This window comes from Lissotriton helveticus, chromosome 1_1 (assembly GCF_964261635.1).
Source record: "Lissotriton helveticus chromosome 1_1, aLisHel1.1, whole genome shotgun sequence".
NCBI classification, from domain to species: domain Eukaryota; kingdom Metazoa; phylum Chordata; class Amphibia; order Caudata; family Salamandridae; genus Lissotriton; species Lissotriton helveticus.
Window position 1 is genome coordinate 53,298,496 of NC_136057.1, and position 18,843 is coordinate 53,317,338.

The following is an 18,843-nucleotide window of genomic DNA, read 5'->3' on the forward strand; positions in this document are numbered from 1 at the left end:
TGTTATCACGTGTTTGTAATTTTGTTTTAACTAACATGTCTGTTTGTAAGGATCTCAAAATTTCTGTGTGTTTTTGAGTCCAGTTGATTCTTTTAAAATCTGGTTTTATTAATCATAGAGAGGTTTAACTCTCTCTGCATAATTTATAATGTAAGTTCTTCCGAAATTCAGGAAGCCTAGAATTGATTGTAAGTTTTTTAATGTTTTAGGTGCTTGGATTACAGCACATTTCTCTAGGAAATTGTCAGCCAGGCTTTTGCCTTCACTTGATAGTTCATATCCTAAAAACAGGACTGTTAGATGGGCAATTCTTGACTTTTTAAAGTTGAATTTGTAACCCTCTGCTGCGAACCCAAGTATTATGGTGTTCACTCGCTTCAAGTGAGTATCCAAGTCATCATCTGTTAGATAGATGTCGTCGACATAAGATAATGCCTCGTCATCATATGTTTGTAGTAACTCTGTTACTCTCGCTGAGAATAACCCTGGGCTGTTCTTGTGCCCCTGGGGTAAACGACAGAAATTTTTTTGCGAGCCATTTACTGAGAACGCCGTCAAATATCTGCTCTCTGGTGCTATATTTTGACAAAAGAATCCATTAGAGATATCTAACGTTGTTTTGTACTTTTTGCGCACTATGTTATTCATTAGTGCAGCACTATGCGAGTTTTGTACTGCAAAGGTTTTGCAACATGAGTTAAGATGTCTGTAATCCAAAACAAGACGATATGAATTGTCTGGTTTGGAGACAGGAAACAAAGGATTATTCATTTGTGAGGTGCAAGTTTCAATCACCCCCTGGTATTCAAGTTGATCTAGGATCTCTTTTACCTGTTTTTTAGCTTCTTGCTTAATTGGGTACTGCCTCTGTGCAGTAGGTTGTGATTTTAACTGGATTTTGTGAGGAGGAGAGTCCTCATCCCATCCCACATGATTTTTATATAAGGCAGGGGCTTGAGCTACTGCCCACTTTCTTGCAAGTGTATATTTTTTATGAATTGGAATATGATTTGAGAAGGCAGGCATAATTATTTCTTCGCCATGAGGGCACTCCCTGACAAACTCTGGTGGCCAGTCTTTTTCAGCTAGAAGGATGTCATAGCCCTTGGAGAGATTATCCCAAAATAGTCCCCTTATTTTTCTAGTCTTATCCCCTTCTATACGTAAAGTTATTTCATATATTTTGTGAGGTTTGCTAACTCTGGTGTCTGCAGTTTCCACTTGAAGATATTCATTCGTGTCCACTGTCTCCAGATGATTCCTAAGGACTTTGCGAGCTATGCTCACTTCTGCTGCGCTGTCTAGCATTGTCTGAGCCCATTCTCCGTTTTTCAGCTGTGTCCTCAGTATTCTCGGCATGATTTATTACTTTAATACTGGCTACCTTCTTCTTTGGAAATTGTAATTTTTTATTTTGATGAGCAGGTTCCTTGTCTTTGGACTTGACGTGCTCTTCCCTGTGTTCTGATCGTCCTCTTCTTTCCGATTTCTGCGAGGAAGTCTGAAAAGATTGAGAGGGACGTGTATCAATATCTTGATATCTATCAGGTTTTTTTATATTATCCCTATTTCTAAGGTTGTATTTTTTCACAGAGGGCTCCCTCTGGGGAGACTTGCGTCCTTGGTCCGGAGATCTTTCTCTCCGCCGAGGAGACCTTCCTCTGGACTGGAATCTTTTTTCTTTAGGATTGGATTGTTTATTTCCATCCCAGCTCTTTTTTTGAGTGTTCAGATTATTTTTAATAAATACCTTTTCAGGACTTTCAATTAGTTGGGGTTTCACCGGTATTCCACCCAAACTATCTCTTCCTAGTTCTTCATAGGATTTTTCTATAATTCTGGCAATTTCAGATGGTTGGTCTGCTATATTTGTCTCTTTTAACCTCTGGCGGATCGCCACATTTGCTGCTTCTCCCTTTATGTTGGCTAATAATATTGCCAAGACCTGCTTGAAGTCTTTCAGTAATTTCATACCGAGAGTTAAAGCGGGTTCTGGACCGTATTCGTCTTGAATTTGTTTTAGCACATCTGGTATTACTGACATGGATGGTACACCATGTGTTTTTGTGTAAATGGAAGCAAAGACTGTTCCCCAAGTGTCACAGTCCTCCACATGTGGTGCGATTCCCATTGGAAGACAGATAGTCAGAATCCTGTGTTTCTCAACAGGGGTGGTATCTGGAAACACCACCTCAATTTGAGTGATTTTTTGTGCTAACCAGAATGGAATTTGTTCCCGTTTTGTGGGTACTTTACCTAGACAGGACTGTATGTTCTGTGGTGTAATTTTATTTGTGTTCCCCTGATGAGGGGTCAGCTGTGGAATTTTAATTGCTGGTTGGACTGTTGAAGTCCGCATTACATATTGGACTAATTGTCTATGTATTTTTATTAATTGTTTTAGCTGTGCTAAAAGATCTGCTGCAGGCATTTCTTCAATGTCTGGATGTGGTGTGTATCCGGCTAGGACCGGGCACGTTGCTCCTGGTCTACCTAGTGGACCGAGCCTGGTGATGTGATTATTATGTTTTAGGTCGCCATTAAATAAGAGCAGGTGCTCTTGGAATTTGAGTGGTATTTCCACCTCCTCGAAAGGAATGTACTCATTAGGAGGTTCCTCTGTTTTGTAATAGTGGAAGACCTTTGTTACAGCGTTTGCTGCTGGAAAGTTTATCCATGAATAGAATACTTCTGTCTGCCGACATTCGTGTGCCTCAATTACGAATATGACTGTACCACCTCTCGATGTCAGCCCATTTTCTATAAGTTTTAAAGTTATAGATTTTCTTATGTTGACCGGGATGAGTTTTATATCCAGGTCATTTTCCTGCATAGTAGTATCAGCTGCTAGGAGTTCAGTTGCTAATCTGACTGTCTCCCTTTCTACTTCACTGTCTGACATTTTACTGTCAGGAAGATTTTGTTTATTTGCAGATCAGGTTTTTATGGAAACAAAGATTAGATGCACAATATTTTGGAACAGTATATCCTTCAACGTTGAATAAACCAAGAGTCTCCTCCTGCGAGGTTTGGCGGATATGACCTTTCACCCACTCCAGACGTCTTTGGAGTATTATGGGAAAAAAGGGGCTCTGTGTGAAAAAGCACGACTGAGTTACTCTAATGTCTTGCGTTAGTTTTATCGCCTATCCAAACGTTGGGCGCCATGTAGTGTAGTTCCTATTATCCCAATAGGCTCTGCGCATTGGAATAATATCTTCAATAGTATAGACCTAGGGCAGAGGTTAACTAGGTCTTCTACCGACGATATTAGACTTAAAGTTTTGTGTTTGCCAGCCAGCTCAGAGTTCACTAGAAACTTTCTCGAATAGGCAAGGAGGATCTGAACCTCCCTGGATAGACAAGAAGGGATTTAGTTTCTGACAACCATAGAACATGACAACTTTGCTCTCCCCTAATCAAGAGTGTATCTCTAGAGTCGTGTGAAAACAAAAGACAACTTATTTTACTCAGTCAGTTCAGTGCATTCTTAGTTTCACCAGATTGTAGAGAAAGGAAGAGATGGGCGTGTTCAATAAAAGATGTTATTTATTGATCAGTCTCTTTTCTCGTACAAGAGAAATGGATCGCTATTATTGCAATACTTATAGTTAAGTAAAGTGCATACAGTAAAGACAGAATTATAAAATAATACTGTAAAAGCATTGATATGGTTTCTAAGCCATATGATATTTAAAATGGATAAAATATATACATACATACATACATTGACTAATCGTACTCAACTGGTGCTTCTAACCATGCCTACCCCAGTGTACCTGACCTAAGCCTAATACGTGGGCGGGAGTAGATAAGTAGCAGTTTAAGTTAAGTTTGTTTTGCCAAGGGACTGACTCAAGAATTCTCTGCAAGGGGTTATTCAGTTCTGTACCTGGGATCTAGAAGGTTGGAGGGCTGGTATCTCTTATCCCAGGTCTTGATATTCCAGCTGCCTGCGAGGGCGGCTTGGAAGCGCCGGAGATGGATTTCTCGGCAGGAGAAAGGACAGCGTTTCCTTCTCAGCACGTCAGAAAGGCGGGGCAGCGTCTGTGGGCTTCGCTCTCAGCTGGGCTCCTCGGCAAGTCTCGCTGCTCCAATCTTGTCACCACCGCGTGTGTTTGCTTAAGGCAATGTCGGTAATATTTATACCTGAAAGGTGCCGAGATTGACGTAAGGATGGACATAAATACGTCAATAAGGATGTCATACGAACGGGTTCGTTCGCACATTCTTTACTGAAGTTCTTGATGAAATCAAAACAATGGCTGCGGGGATTTTCCCAGGTCGCTGTAGGTTTGATTTGTTTTGCCTATCAGGGGGTCAAAGGAATATCGCTTGCCTAATTAGATGGCATGCGTTATGACTTAATCAGATAACGCGCTTCTGTGCCGTGGTGTGGCTTAATCAGATAACGGGTTTTTGCGCCGTTAGATGGCTGCTAGTTACTTATTAACCAGACAAGGGTCAGGAATAGGGGGATCGATACAGTACCCATAGGAAATACATCACAGCCTGTTCATGCTACTTTTAAAATCAACACTATGAACAGGGCTTGGACTAACGAGGGTATTTTCAGGTAACTTTAGGGATTAGTTCTAAAACCTATATACCCAACACACTCGAACTGATTTAACTGGCAGGCACTGTAGAATATTCATAGTTAATTGTGAGCTTTAGGTGCTTTATGCAACATTGATGGTTCCACTGCTGCAGCCAGAGAACAGAGTCCAAAAACAGGAGTAGTGAAAGTAGGACATTGTGATCTAAAACTCTCTGGGTTCGTGCTTGCAGTGCACATGTACCTCCCAAGACCTGACACAGGAGAAGCGATGCTCATTTCCATCATCACATGCATCTGTAAATGCACCCACATTGTGGCTTTTCCCCAGTGACGTTCAACAGCTGGATCCTTGGGGGATTGGACCGCTCACCACTGACTATCTAAATAATTCATTGTTTGATTAATTGCATGTAAACATATTTTTTGAGTTTCCTATTTGCAGAGAATCATTTGACCAAATCCTCACTGTGTCATGGATAGAATTAGTGCATTATGGCAAAATTATTGATATGAGAAAATATGTTGAAATGTTTACTTCTAATGAGGTTTCTTAAGGCTTGACAATAAGGTAAAGATTAAATATTGAGAACTAAAGAATTCCAGCTCATAGAAGCTGAAATCCACAAGTATCGACTCTCTGTTATGCATTTCTGCAACCTTGACATTTGGAAAGAAATCTGGATTCAGAAGAAAAGGAACATAAATGATATTCAGGTTTGTGCTTACGAGCTAAAAAGAACCCTCTTTTTATAAACTCTGCCGGTAAATGAAAGAACTTAAAAAGCATATGCTGCCTCATGAGCAGAGTGAAAGTTTCTGATGCATTTTAGCCTTTCTCAGACCAGAAATAGGATAGACCGTAGCATTCAGAATCATCCGAAATTTGCTTTTATATTGCTAGAGCCACCAAATACAGTGTTCTCATAACCCAGCTTTGGATAGAGGAAGGAGTTCACCGATACAATATTCATGTGAGAAGAAAGAAAAGGAAACATCTTCAGTAGCCAAAGATGATAGAAACAAATGCATTCCACTGAGTTCATTTTCACAAAGTGCCGAGTCCTTGCTGCTGTGCTTCGTCACAACCATCTTGTAGTGGTAGTTTGGGATGAGGTCACTTTTCAGAACTTGGAAATGAAACTATTAGTTGCTGTTAAATACCAGACTGAGCACAGCACATCTATGCCGCCAGAGTTCTGTCCATCCTGGCATGTTTTGCATTGAAGGTTTTGTGAACATGTGAGAGTCAAGCATCTCTGCACCTTTGACTAATGAGAGACCACTTCTCGTGGATTTTTCTCCCTGATGATTCCTCACCTATAGCATAATCTCAGGTGCCAGTCTGGATCAGGAATCTTCAAGGCTATCACAATGCCGGTAAGGAGGCACTAGCATTGCATCAGTAGCAAACGCAGCATCCAATGACATCACCAAAGCATCCCAGCACAAGGTCATCGATTCCCTTTTTTCTAGTCCTAAGGCACTGGTCCAGAGCCTACTCTCTCTATTTTTTCCCACAGGCATTTTCCAACAAGTGGAGTATTATGCCTCCTCCCTAGAGATCAGGGTTCAAACCCTTTAGGGAATGGGAAGGACTGATATCTAAAACAGATCCCCTCTTCGTCTACCTCTAGTGCTTCGATTCAGACCACGACTACTGGTCTTGTTACTCCTGCCAGAGCAAGCACCTGAAGGCCGTCAAGTACCATGAGGCGAGGCGCTTCATAGTCTGGGCCAGGGACGAAGAGTGCAGTTGACACCGCTTCCGACCGCACTACAGGTAAAATGGAAAATTTCAAAGACAAACTCTAGCTCTAATGTAACCGGCGTTGGAACCAGGAGACTGTAAGGTGTCAATCAACCTCCAGGATGCGTACTTCTACATCCTGGTCCTGCATTTGCATCAGAGGTATCTGTGTTTTGTTCGGGGTTCTACGCAGTAGTAGTTTGTAGTGCTACCATTTGAGTTAACATCGGTACCTCAAGATTTCTGAGGTGATGGCAGTGGTTACAATCCATCTCTGAAGGTCGGGTGCCCCTATTTTCCCAAACCTGTATTATTGGCTAATCAAAGTTGGATCTCCAGAGGCGGTATCTCCCCATCTACAGTCAAGTGTAGCCCTACTGTTTGACCTGGGTTCTGGACGAAGGAGCCCAAATCCCACCTGACGCCCACAGACCTGATATAGCGTGACTCCCGCGGCGGCTGCTGGCGGAGCACGCTGCATGAACTGATTTCGTAAAATTGTACTGATATTTTAATAGTGGCTGTATTTTAACCTGTTTTACTTTGTACACTATTTCACATGCACTACTCTTTTCTCTCCTGAGGCGGAAAGCCGGGAGATCTCTCTCTGCTCTGACTACTCTTAAGTGGGGGACTGCGTGTAACATCGTTACCTCGGGGGCAGTCGAGTTTCTTTTCTGTCTCCCTTGATCAGCGCTGCTCTCCCCTGTCTCCCTTTCGCCGTTCTAAGATCTGGGCGCCCCCTACTCAGCTGATTACGAGCTGAGGGGCACTGTGGGACGGGGAGGATGTGCATTGATCTGGCGGCCATCTTTGGTGAGGCAGGCTTGCAAGTTGGCTGACTAGCCTGCTGCTCACGGGTGGGACTATAAATTCAGACGGGGATGGCTCCGCGTAGCGGACGCGTGCAGCGGGAGCGCCGGTCCCGCGCCAAAGGAGCGCCTAAGGAGAGCCCGTCTGCGCCCGTTAGCGTCCCGGAGGCGACCGGGGGCAGACGGGGGGACAACTCTCAGCCTCAATCACTTAGGTATTCCGCAGAGCAGTTGCTGCGTTTGAGAGGTGGTATGAATTGCGCCTGTTCGGTGCAGGGCTGTGGATTCAGTGGGAACTTTCTTTGTAAGGGGTGTGGATGGTCTCTGCAGGAGGCCCAGGGTGGGTGGGCTCAGGAAAACGCAGGAGAAACACGTATACCCACGCTGGGTCTGAGTTCTCCTGTGTATAACTTCTCCTGTGCTTTGCTGAATACGAGATCTGTAAGCAAACACGCACAGGATCTCTATGACCTTCTTTCGTGCTCAAAACCTGCTGGTCTTTTCCTAACGGAAACTTGGCTGAGTGAGATATCCGCTCCGGATATCGCCAATGCTCTGCCCCCTGATTACTTCATGCTGCGGAAGGACCGGGGCACAGGCAAAGGAGGGGGTGTCGCTTTAGTGATCTATCGTCACTTCGAGTGCTCTATTGTCCCCACAGATGATATTCCAGGGGCCAAAACTTTGGGCTTCTGCTTGACAATCTCACCAGCCCAATCCTGCGCAGGCTTGTTAGTATATAGGCCCCCTGGGCCTATTGGGTCCTTTCATGAGGGGCTATATTCGGTGATATCGGCTATGAGTGTGCAGTTCAAGCACTGCATACTTCTAGGCGATTTTAATATCCAAATGGACTTGCCTGATGCACCCGACACCATCAAGTTGTTAGACACCACCAAACCTCTTGGCTTGCTACCTTATGTGGCTTCCCCTACCCACATCAAGGGGCATTTGCTCGATCAGATTTTTTCCACAACTTCTATTTTAATTGCGCTTCCTCTACCTATACTCTGGTCTGACCATTTCCTGGTCGATTTTGACATTCAATTCAAATCAAGCCTTTCGTCCAGAGGGACCGGTCCTATTCCCCCGCCTTCGTGCGCTTTTCATAAAGTCTCCCCTGATATGGTCAGGCAGTATTAACTGACCCACCCGTGTCAGTCCACAGACGTTTTGGAGCAGGACTTGGATCTTTTTCAAACATGCCTAGGGCAGTGCTTCAAAGAGCTGGCCCCTCCTCAGCGGATGCTCCGGAACTCTCAGCGCTCCTCGGCACCTTGGTTCACGCCCATGCTTAATGCTAGCCGTAGGCTGTGTAAGAAGGCCGAACGAGCCTGGCGCTCAAATTATGATGAGCCCCTCAAGGAGGTTTACAGGCATTGCGTCAAGGGCTATCACAAGGCAATTTTTGCAGAAAAGAAAGCATACTTTGCCAGGAGGATCAAGGAGGCTTCTAATACCAGCAAATAGATTTTCTTGATTGTAAAAGAATTTACCTATCCAGCCTCGATCACTCCTAAACGTTCCTTCTCGAAGTCCTGGGTTACTCAATTAGCAAGCTTTTTCGCTAACAAAATCATCAGTATCCAGGCCACTTTCCCTCCTGGTGCCGGGGCAGCATCTTGCATAATGGCTTTGCCAGTTTCCCAACCGGTGCTGGGGAAGCCCTTGCTTGCTGTTTTCCCTCCTATTGTATTACAAGACTCGTTCGAGATTCTATCCAAGATGCGATCGGGATCACCTCTTGATCCCTGTCCGGCCAAGCACCTCGCCAAACTGGCACACGTGATTAATCCTATGGTCAATCGAATTTTGAATATCTCTCTTGAGACAGGAGTTGTGCCTTCATCATGGAAGGAAGCCCTTGTCCTTCCCCTCTTAAAGAAGCCGGCACTAGATCCAGCCATCCATGCAAATTATCGTCCCATTTCGCTGCTTCCGGTTTTAGCCAAGGTGACTGAGAAGCATGTACAGGGGGTCCTGACGGACTTTGTGGAGTCCCACGGCATCCTCCACTCCACCCAGTCCGGCTTTCGTGCTAATATGAGCACGGAGACGGCACTGCTAGAGGTGTCGGAAGCGATCAAAGAAGTCCAGGATAAGGGAGGAAAAGCACTACTGGTGTTATTAGACCTGTCGGCGGCCTTTGACACCGTTCCCCATGACCGCCTCTTGGCTAGACTCTTGGAGATTAGGTTAGGGGGAACGGTGTTCAGATGGTTTGAGTCTTTTCTCTCGAATCATCAACAGACGGTCTGGGCCCGCCTTTTTCGGCCGCAGTACCGCCATTGGAGGTTGGAATCCCCCAGGGGTCGATTCTAAGTCCCACCCTTTTTAACATTTATATGTCCCCTTTGGCGGTGCTGGCCGAGGCGTGTGGTGCCCAGATCACACCCAGCTTCTTTTCACCTGTGGCAAGAATATGGACTTTGATGGAGAGCTGATTAAAAACTGCCTGGGTGCTGTGTTCGGCTGGTTTCATATAAACCAGCTGAAATGCAACCCTGATAAATCTGAGGTCCTTTTTTTGGGTGTCCTCCTGACCCTTGTTGGAAGTCCTGGTGGCCGGCTGACATCCACCCCCCTCTGTGGAGACGGGGATGGCAAAGAATCTGGGAGTCAAGATGGACACAGATTTGTCCCTTAAACCGCATACCCTGGGCCTGGTGGGTCAATGTTTCAGGATACTGAGAATGCTCAGGAAATTCCTTCCTTTTCTGTCCATTGCCCACAGGAAAAGCACAGTGCAGGCGTTGGTGGGATCGAGGCTTGATTACGCTAATGTTCTCTACCTCGGCCTCCCTGACTATCTTCTCTCACGTCTGCAGGTGGTGCAGAACGCGGCCTCTCGTGCCATCTTCAGCCTTGGCAGGAGGTCCCATGCTGCGGGCCTGCTGAAATCCCTCCACTGGCTTCCGATACGGAAACGCATCGAGTTTAAGACGTTGACCTTGGTATTTAAGGCACTTCATGGCTCTGGTGCAGGCTACCTAAGGAAGCGGCTGGGACTCCACATTCCATCCAGAGCACTTCGCTCTGCGTCCCTTTCACTGGCCACTATCCCGGCAGTCAGGCGCGCTCGCATCGGAGGCCGCTCTTTTGGTTATCTGGCTCCCCGAGCCTGGAATGCACTGCCATTGTCACTTAGGAAATGCGGGACCCTTTTGTCTTTTAGGAAGGAGTTGAAGATGTGGTTGTTCTGCAATTAACTCCCCTCGGCCGTGATGGTTGTGTTGTGTTGGGTCTGACTGCGCCGGGACACTCGGTCCGAGTAGCTGAGCGCTTAATAAAACTCGTTATAACATAACATAACATAACACTACTCCAGTTCATATGGTCAGTACTGGACACTGCTCTTCTCCAGGCCTTTCCTCTACCTCAAAGGACTGCAACGGTTCCTTCTCTCCAACACATCGCGAGAGTCACAGTTCTGAAGGTCCCCTGACTCCCAGGTCCGATGGGTCTCTGCATTCTCCGAGTCCTGCATGTTCCTTGGCACATGTGAACCCTGCAGTGGTGCCTCTATGGGCAGTGGCTATAGTACAAGGGAGACCTGTCTGACTCCATCATAATCTCCCCCAGTGCTGCAACAGAAGTGGTTTGCCGATTATGAGTGGCGTCCGCTATAGGTATTAGCTTAGGATATCTTCACCTGGTGGGGTGCTCCCTATGTGGACTTGTTTGCCTTTTTTGGAAAATGCTCAATGCCCTTCAGTATCCCTTCATGGGGTGTTGAGGTGAAACATTCAACTGCACTACACATTTCTCTTCATTTCTAGTGTTCTGTGGAAGATACACCAAGACCCGGTTCTAATTAATTCTCTTCACCCTAGATTGGCCAAGGGGAGTGTGGTATGAAGACCTTCAGCGTTTCCCCAGATGTTCCCTTCTCAAGCTGCCATGCAGACTAGACCTTCTCTCCCAGTCGGAGAGAATGGTGCTGCATCCCAATTTCCGAGGCGTTCTCCTTCATGCCTGGAGATTCAGCAGGGACATCTGAACTGCTTGCAGCTGCCACGGGTGGTAGTAGACATCATCTTGTCAGGGTGTCGACCCTCTACTAAGTCAACATAAGAGAAGGTTACTTACCTCCGGTAACAATCTTTCTGGTTTTTCTGGTCAGAATTTTAATTAACTCTCCCACCTCCACGTTTGATTGATATGTTATAGGGAGAGTTAATAAGATCCCAAATTCATTATCATAGTAACTTTATTTTGGTTCGATGAACCATAAAAGTGCACAGTGCAAATGACATTATACAGACATAAAAAGATCATAAAAACAGATCACATCCAGATATCAATGTACATGTAAAAAGAGAAAAAAAAGATTCAGTCATAAAATAAGGTAGGGTAGGGTGATAGTGGCAGTATAACCTTGACCCGATAGCTCGCCTGAGCCTGAGATCTGTGCTTATGTTGTGCCTAATATATATGCTCTGAAAGTGTTATTTTAAAATATTATTGCCTGCAACACGAAATACTTTTAAATCATTTATTTGAAACCTAATTGACTGCATACACTCGCACACACTAGCTGAACGCTTATATTGTGTTACCAGCCTCATTGCAGGTCGCTACCTTGCGCTTCCTCCAGTGCCCTGATTCAGAAAGGGTGGGAGGACACCACTTCCTGTTGGCCACCGCTTAGCGGTTAGCGCTCTTGCAGTTGAGTTGCTCGGGGCTATTTAGCCCTCGCCTCCTTCCATACGCACAGCGGTAACGCGCAGCGGGGCCGAAGCTACGCCGAAGTGCAGCCAAAGAGTGGCCCGTCTGCGCCCGTCCGCGACTGTACGGGGCTAGGGGCCACTTACTCTGCCCTTTTCAACATGGAACATTCAAAAGGCTCCCGGATCAAGTACACCACTCAAACATTATTAGATCTACAACCTCAGGGGGTACAGAGTTGTGTCCGCGATTATTGGCCATGTCCCGAGGGGCCCTTTTCCTGTGCTACATGTAGGTTTCAGGCAACACCAACAACTATTATCGCCGGTTGCATTAGGGAAAACATACCAGTGGCCAAAGGCTGGAAAAGCTTTCTCCTCAATGTTCGATCATTGCCGAAACACTACTCCGAGATATGGGACCTTATCAATAGTCTCACACCAGCGGTTTGCTTCCTAACGGAAACATGGTTAAAGCCACACACCACCCCGTCTATCACTCTGGGGATCCCGATGGGATATAAAATCTTAAGACAGGACCGTCCTGATAAAATTGGTGGTGGAATCGCCATTATACATAAAGAAAATCTTAAAATATCTGTAATAGAGCAGATCAGTCAATCTTCAATGGAAGTTATGAATTTTAAAATCAAGATAGGACCTAAGGAACACTTGAAAGGTGCCCTGGTGTACCGCCTCCCTGGACCCAATGCTGGCTTTACTCTGTCCTTAACAGAACTGCTAGCACAACACATGAAAGCCAGAGAGAACTTCATCTTACTTGGAGACTTTAATTTTCATGTAGATATCCTGGAACACTCTGAAACAAAGACTCTATTGGCCGATCTTGCCCTCTTAGGTCTTAACTTACAGAATAGTGGACCCACTCACAGATGTGGCCATACTCTGGATTTAGTTTTCGCTAACTTTTCTACGTTACATTGCCACCCCGCTAAACTTGTAAACTGGTCAGACCATAGCATGTTAGAATTTTCTTTCATGGGCTTGGACAAACCTAATAAACCTCCTATTGCCCTGACTATCAAGCGAAGATCTTGGCATAAGATTACTTCGGATGCATTCAAGAAAGTCTGGAAAGAGCTAGTAATACTAGACTCAGATGATGCCGAGTCAGCTCTGTCCAAACTCAATGCCGCCCTCTTGGATACAATTAACCTTCTGGCCCCACAAAAAATAACTAAACATCCCCCGGTGGTCAAGAGAGAGATATGGTATACCGAATCGCTAAAATTAGAAAAACAAGGGTGTAGGAAATTGGAAAAACTCTGGAGAAAAACTCACACCAGCGACAGTAAGGCAAACTACCTAAAGGCCATGTCCATCTACTATAAAAACATCAAGAAAGCAAGAAAGAATAATCTTACATCACAATTAGCTGAAGCTGGCAACTCTACTAGAGAGCTGTATAAAATCTTGCAGACTTTTACAAAACCATTGGCATGTGAAAGTCCAGATGAATTTTACCAAATTCTGTGTAATAATATCTCCCTATTTTTTTAGGACAAAATTGAAACCATTTACAAGAAAATTACTTCAGCTAAATGCCCTAAGGACACTGAGGCCCCCAGTATAATCCACCTTGAGACACAAGGGGACACCCTACTTGCTTTTCTTGAAGCCAGCCATAGTGATATTCTGTCACTAATAAATAATATGAAAACGGGTTCTCCCCTAGATCTGATCCCAGCAAAATTGACTGCCACACTGAGCAAGACACTTTGTCCAATGATTCATAAGATTCTGAACCTCTCCTTTAAAGAGGGGCAACTTCCTCAACAATGGAAGGAGGCAGTTGTGTATCCCATATGGAAAAACTCGGCACTGCCATGGACAGAACTTTCCAACCTCCGTCCCATCTCCTTGCTGCCTTTCCTGAGCAAGCTGGCCGAGAAGCATGTAAACATCCATGTTTCCAGTTTCATAGAGGCGACAGGGGGTCTGGACCCTTCACAATCTGGGTTCAGGCCCAACTACAGCACCGAATCTGCACTCCTCTCCGTGACCGATAACATCAAGATGTCACAGGATAGAGGAGGGTCGATGATTCTGGTGCTGTTAGACCTGTCTGCCGCCTTTGATACTGTGTCTCATGACATTCTTCTTGGCCGTTTGCAGAAGATGGGTATTGGAGGTGTGGCACTGTCCTGGCTAGAGAGCTTCCTCTCCGGCCGCTCACAATCTGTCAGCTTGGGCCCCTATCGCTCCACCTCTAGGTTGCTCACTAAGGGGGTGCCACAGGGCTCATGCCTAAGCCCCACATTATTTAATGTGTACGTGGCCCCCCTTGCTGAGATTGTGAGAGAGTATGGGTTCACACCGGTGTCATACGCCGATGACACCCAACTCCTCTTTCCTTTCCACTCTCTTACTTCTGACGTTAAGAACAACTTTGCCGAGGGCATGAGAGCAGTGTCCAACTGGATGGCTTCCAACTGCCTCCAGTGCAATGTCGGGAAGACCGAGGTAATGCTTTTTGGGAAAGCCAGTATACTCTGGTCTCCCGACTGGTGGCCCTTAGATCTAGGACCTGTACCCTGCCCAAAGCCGTCAGTCAAAAACCTGGGAGTGAAGCTCGACCAGAATCTAACCCCCATGGGAGAGGTGTGGCGCCGCGGCCAGGGCGACTGACGCTGGAATCTGGGGACCACGGTTCGATCCCCGGCTCCGGCGGCAGGTTAGCCCAGCACCATGTGACTCTGGGCAATAGCTCGCTTAATCTTCCCGACGGCCCCCAGCGCCTAGAGACCCTTACGGGTGATTGTGCGCTTTACAAATATGGACTTTACTTTACTTTACTTTACCCTAAAGGAGCATGCAAATTTTATTACAGGAGCATGTTTTCGTACAATTGGTCTGTTGAGGCGAGTCTTCCCTCTTCTACCTGACATCTACAGAAAGACCCTAGTACAGGCCTTGGTGATAAGCCGGTTAGATTACTGCAACGGCCTTTAAATATCAGCTAATGAGGATGCATTGAACCGATTGCAGGTGGTCCAAAACACGGCGGCTAGATTAATTCTTAATGCCCCCACAAGAACTCCGTCTAAACCCCTCCTGAGGGAGCTCCATTGGCTACCAATACGGCAACGTATTAAATTAAAAATTTGTTGTACAGTGCATAAATGCATCTTTGGAGATGGCCCCAAATACCTTGCTCAAAAATTTCATTTATACAAACCGGATCGTCTTCTACGATCAAGCAACCAACTTCTACTGGAAACTCCATTAATTAAGAAGACCAGACAAGGAGGTCATGCCCTATCATTTATAGGACCGACTCTGTGGAACAAACTTTCCATCAGTCTTAGACAAATCACCAACCACCTCTCCTTTAGGAAAACCTTAAAAACACTTCTGTTTGTACAGGAATTTATATAGCGCAAATCACCGAGCGGTTTCTAAGCGCTTGCTTAGGGAACCCGTCCTGGTATTCCCCTGTGAGATAACCCCGGCAGGGTATCCGCAAGGTGAAAGCCAGGCATCCCGCCGCGAGGGGCCGTTGTGGAGATTAAGCAAGCTATTGCCCAGAGTCGCAGAGTGTGAACCCGTGAATCGAGTAGGCACCGGAGCGAGAATTGTCGAGTCCATGGACATTTTAGGACTCAAGACCCCGCCGAGCCGGGAATTGAACCGTGGTCCCGGGCTGACCTCTGCTTCCAGGTTTGCCTCCTTTAACCAGTGAGCCACACTTCTCCAAATATAATTCCTCTATAGCTTTCCAGCAGAAGCACTGAAGTCTGTTATTCACGGCGAACAAAGCGCGGAGATACCCCTTACGGGGTCGAGTCCTGCGCGATACAAGAAATTAAATAAATAAATAAATAAATAAAAATTGGCAGACACTGCCCCCAACTAAATTCCAAGATCAGAGACCAAAACCTCAATAAGAGACCTTAGAAAAATGTTCCTATAGGTTCCGCTATGTCTCCCAAGTTGTTTGTATTATTTCCATTCATTCATACATTTAGTCTTTGTTTCGGGTTTTGGAACCCGTAAACAAATCATCAGACATTAAAAGCACATAAGTCAAATATATGCACGTTAAGGTCTGAATTGAATTAAAACGCTGATTAATTAACAATAAGTCTTAAGATAGAATTAATTACTATGTTGGCCCCCCTGGACGTAATATCGAAATCAAATACCATGTCAGCATAAGCCTTGTCATCCTCATCCGAGAAGCCCTCTTTTCTAGTCAATATAAATTGTCCATCCCTTATTCTAGGAACCCTTTCCTAAAACACCATTTGAAAAAGAGGAATCTAGATAATGCAAACTCTATTGCGTGGTTGAAATTGTATTTCAGTATCTAGGGTCTCTAGGGGGTTAGGGATCCCTACGTTCCTGCAGATCTGTACTATCCACATTTGTCTAACTCTTTTATATGGTGGACAATAGTAAAGTACATGTGCTTCAGTTTCTTCTGCTGTTCCACAGATGGGATAATTCCAATCGAATTCCCTCGACCACGGGGGGCGAGCCATGCCTGAACTGCACATACAACTTCCTGGCTAGAACTGGCTGGATCTCATCTAAGAAAGTCTCATATCTTTAAATGTCTTTAATCTGTAGGAAATTCTTCTTCAGAATAACCTCTGTTGGGCCCTTCATAAGAGAGGACAGTCTGGAAGCCCTGTAGAAATCCACAAGTTTCTTCTTGGAAATTGCCAGGAAGGTTGTTAGAGGGTTATCCCATAAAGAAACTAGTCCTATGCTAGTCAGGGTGTCCCTAAGATGAGAAAATAAGGGTAGGCGTTTTGTCCCTGGATTCCCAGTTCTTTTAGAGCTTGTCTGTATGGGGTCTACTCTGGGGTCAACCAAATTCGCCTCCAGAAGAGAAGTCTTAAGGCAATGTTCTCTGAAATGGGGCACAGTCCTAGATCTAGTTGGAGCATAGTCTGGGGGTGCTAAGGGGAAGCATCAATACGTCCCCCATAAATACATTTTCTACCAATACAATGTGTGTAACAAATTTGTGTCCCTTTAGCTCTGCCCGATAAGTAATGGCTCCTAGAGACTGGGTTTTGTATATTTCCATCATTGGGCTAAGAGGCTTAGAGGATGAAGACCTATAGACCTTAGCCAGACCACCTGCACTCTGTGCTAGTTTCAACCTCTGATTCCCTATGTGAAAGGCCCAGTCCATGCGCTCATTGATGGTAATCCTCAAATTCTCAAATATGCCAGCCTTCTCCAGTAGGATTCCATTCAGCACGGGGTTGGTTCTGGTGGAATGCATGGCATTGAAAACCATGCATTTCGTCTTGACAACAATAATCTCACGACCCAACTTGATGCAAAACGATTTAAACCCATTGCGTATCCTTTGAAATCCCCATGGGAGATTTTGATAGGAGGAAGAAATCATCAGTGAACATCAGGGCTGGAATTTTGGTAGAACAAAACTTGGGAACGTCGTTGTCATTGACCTCATTTAAAGTATCCACCAACCCATTGATGTACAAACAAAATAGCGTTGGGGCCAACACACAGCCCTGTTATCCACAACTAGTTACTAAAAATGCTTCACAAAGCTCCCCTATTTCCCACATCGAACCTGGGCATAGATCTTCTCATGTAGTATCATGATGAGATTGCAGAGGTAGGTGGGAACCTCCATGTGGGATAGAACAGACCAGAATTTGATTCTCGGAACTAGGTCGAAAGCAGATTTTAGATGTACGAAGATCAGACACAGACTGCCACCCTCCAGAACCACCGTTTTCCAGTAGAGGAGTTGGAGGCAGAATACCTGGTCAATGGTAAAAGCTCAGTTTCTAAAGTATGCTTGTAAAGAGCTAAGAGCATCATGGTCCTTTATCCACTCCTTAGCCATTCTTGGGTGACCCCTGAGACAACCTTCTGTATCACATCGATGAGGATAATGGCCTGTAATTCCCCGATAGAAGGGGGAACCTATCTTATACACATGGATTATTTCAGCAGCAGCCCAGGTCTCAGTGATGGGCATACCACCCAATACAGCATTAAAGATGACTAGGGGTCCCAGACAACAGGTTCAGAGAGATGTACACGCCCTCGGGTATCTTATTGATTCCGGGCTCCTTGTGATAGGCTATGTTTGAGATAGCTCTACATACTTCCTCAAGAGAAACCATGGGGAGGTCCTCATTAGCCTTCATACCAGCTTAGTTTGGGTCATATGATTGAAGATCTACATTATTCACCGCCACTACCTCAGGGGGGTCCTGGACATCATAGAGTGAACGCAAGAGATAATTCCAGGCTTCAGCTGCAATGTTAGGCTCTAGATTGTTTCTCCCTTCCAGATTGCCGCTGGTGACTATATTCCAGAATGCTCTTGGATCTTAATGTTTAAGAGCCTGTCTAGGTCTGTTTGGTGGCATCCGTATACATTATTCTAAAACTTCTGATCTGAGTTTTGTCCTTAGATTAAATTGCTATTATTAGGATAGATTTGGCTTTTCTTCAGTACCCGTTATACCAGGATGGAATCATTTTTTTGTTCTCTCCGGACCTTCCTCCAGCATCAAAAAGGTTCCTCAGTGCAGCTACACAATATGAGTGGATCGCGTCCACTTCCTTGAACCTTTTTCCTTTATTTGTTGCCTGCATGCAAGCACTCAGGTCTTCCAATGAAATCCCCATTATGTTGTAAATGATGGAAGTAGATTTAGCGGAATCCTGTATTTTGGCCCTACTGGAAGCATCTCTGTGATGTTGACAGAAGCTATCGAGCATCGAATGGGTCCTTGTGTTTCCCCTGTATATTCCCATCTTGCGCTAGCAGGTTTAATGCCAAGACATTATGGTCGCTATCATGGCGTGGTAAAATAAAAACATCGAGAACTGAGTCCCACATTTTTGCGTCCACAAAGACGTAATCAATTATGGACCCGGACCAGCCAGATTAAACATAGCCACATTTATCTGACGTTGCTCGCCCGTTGAAAGCCATTAGAGGGGTATCGCTGTAGCAGGTATCTCTGTAGCAGGTATTGCCCTCTGCCTAACTTCTTTGTCTAAGGTCTCGCTCAATCTGATGCCCAGTGC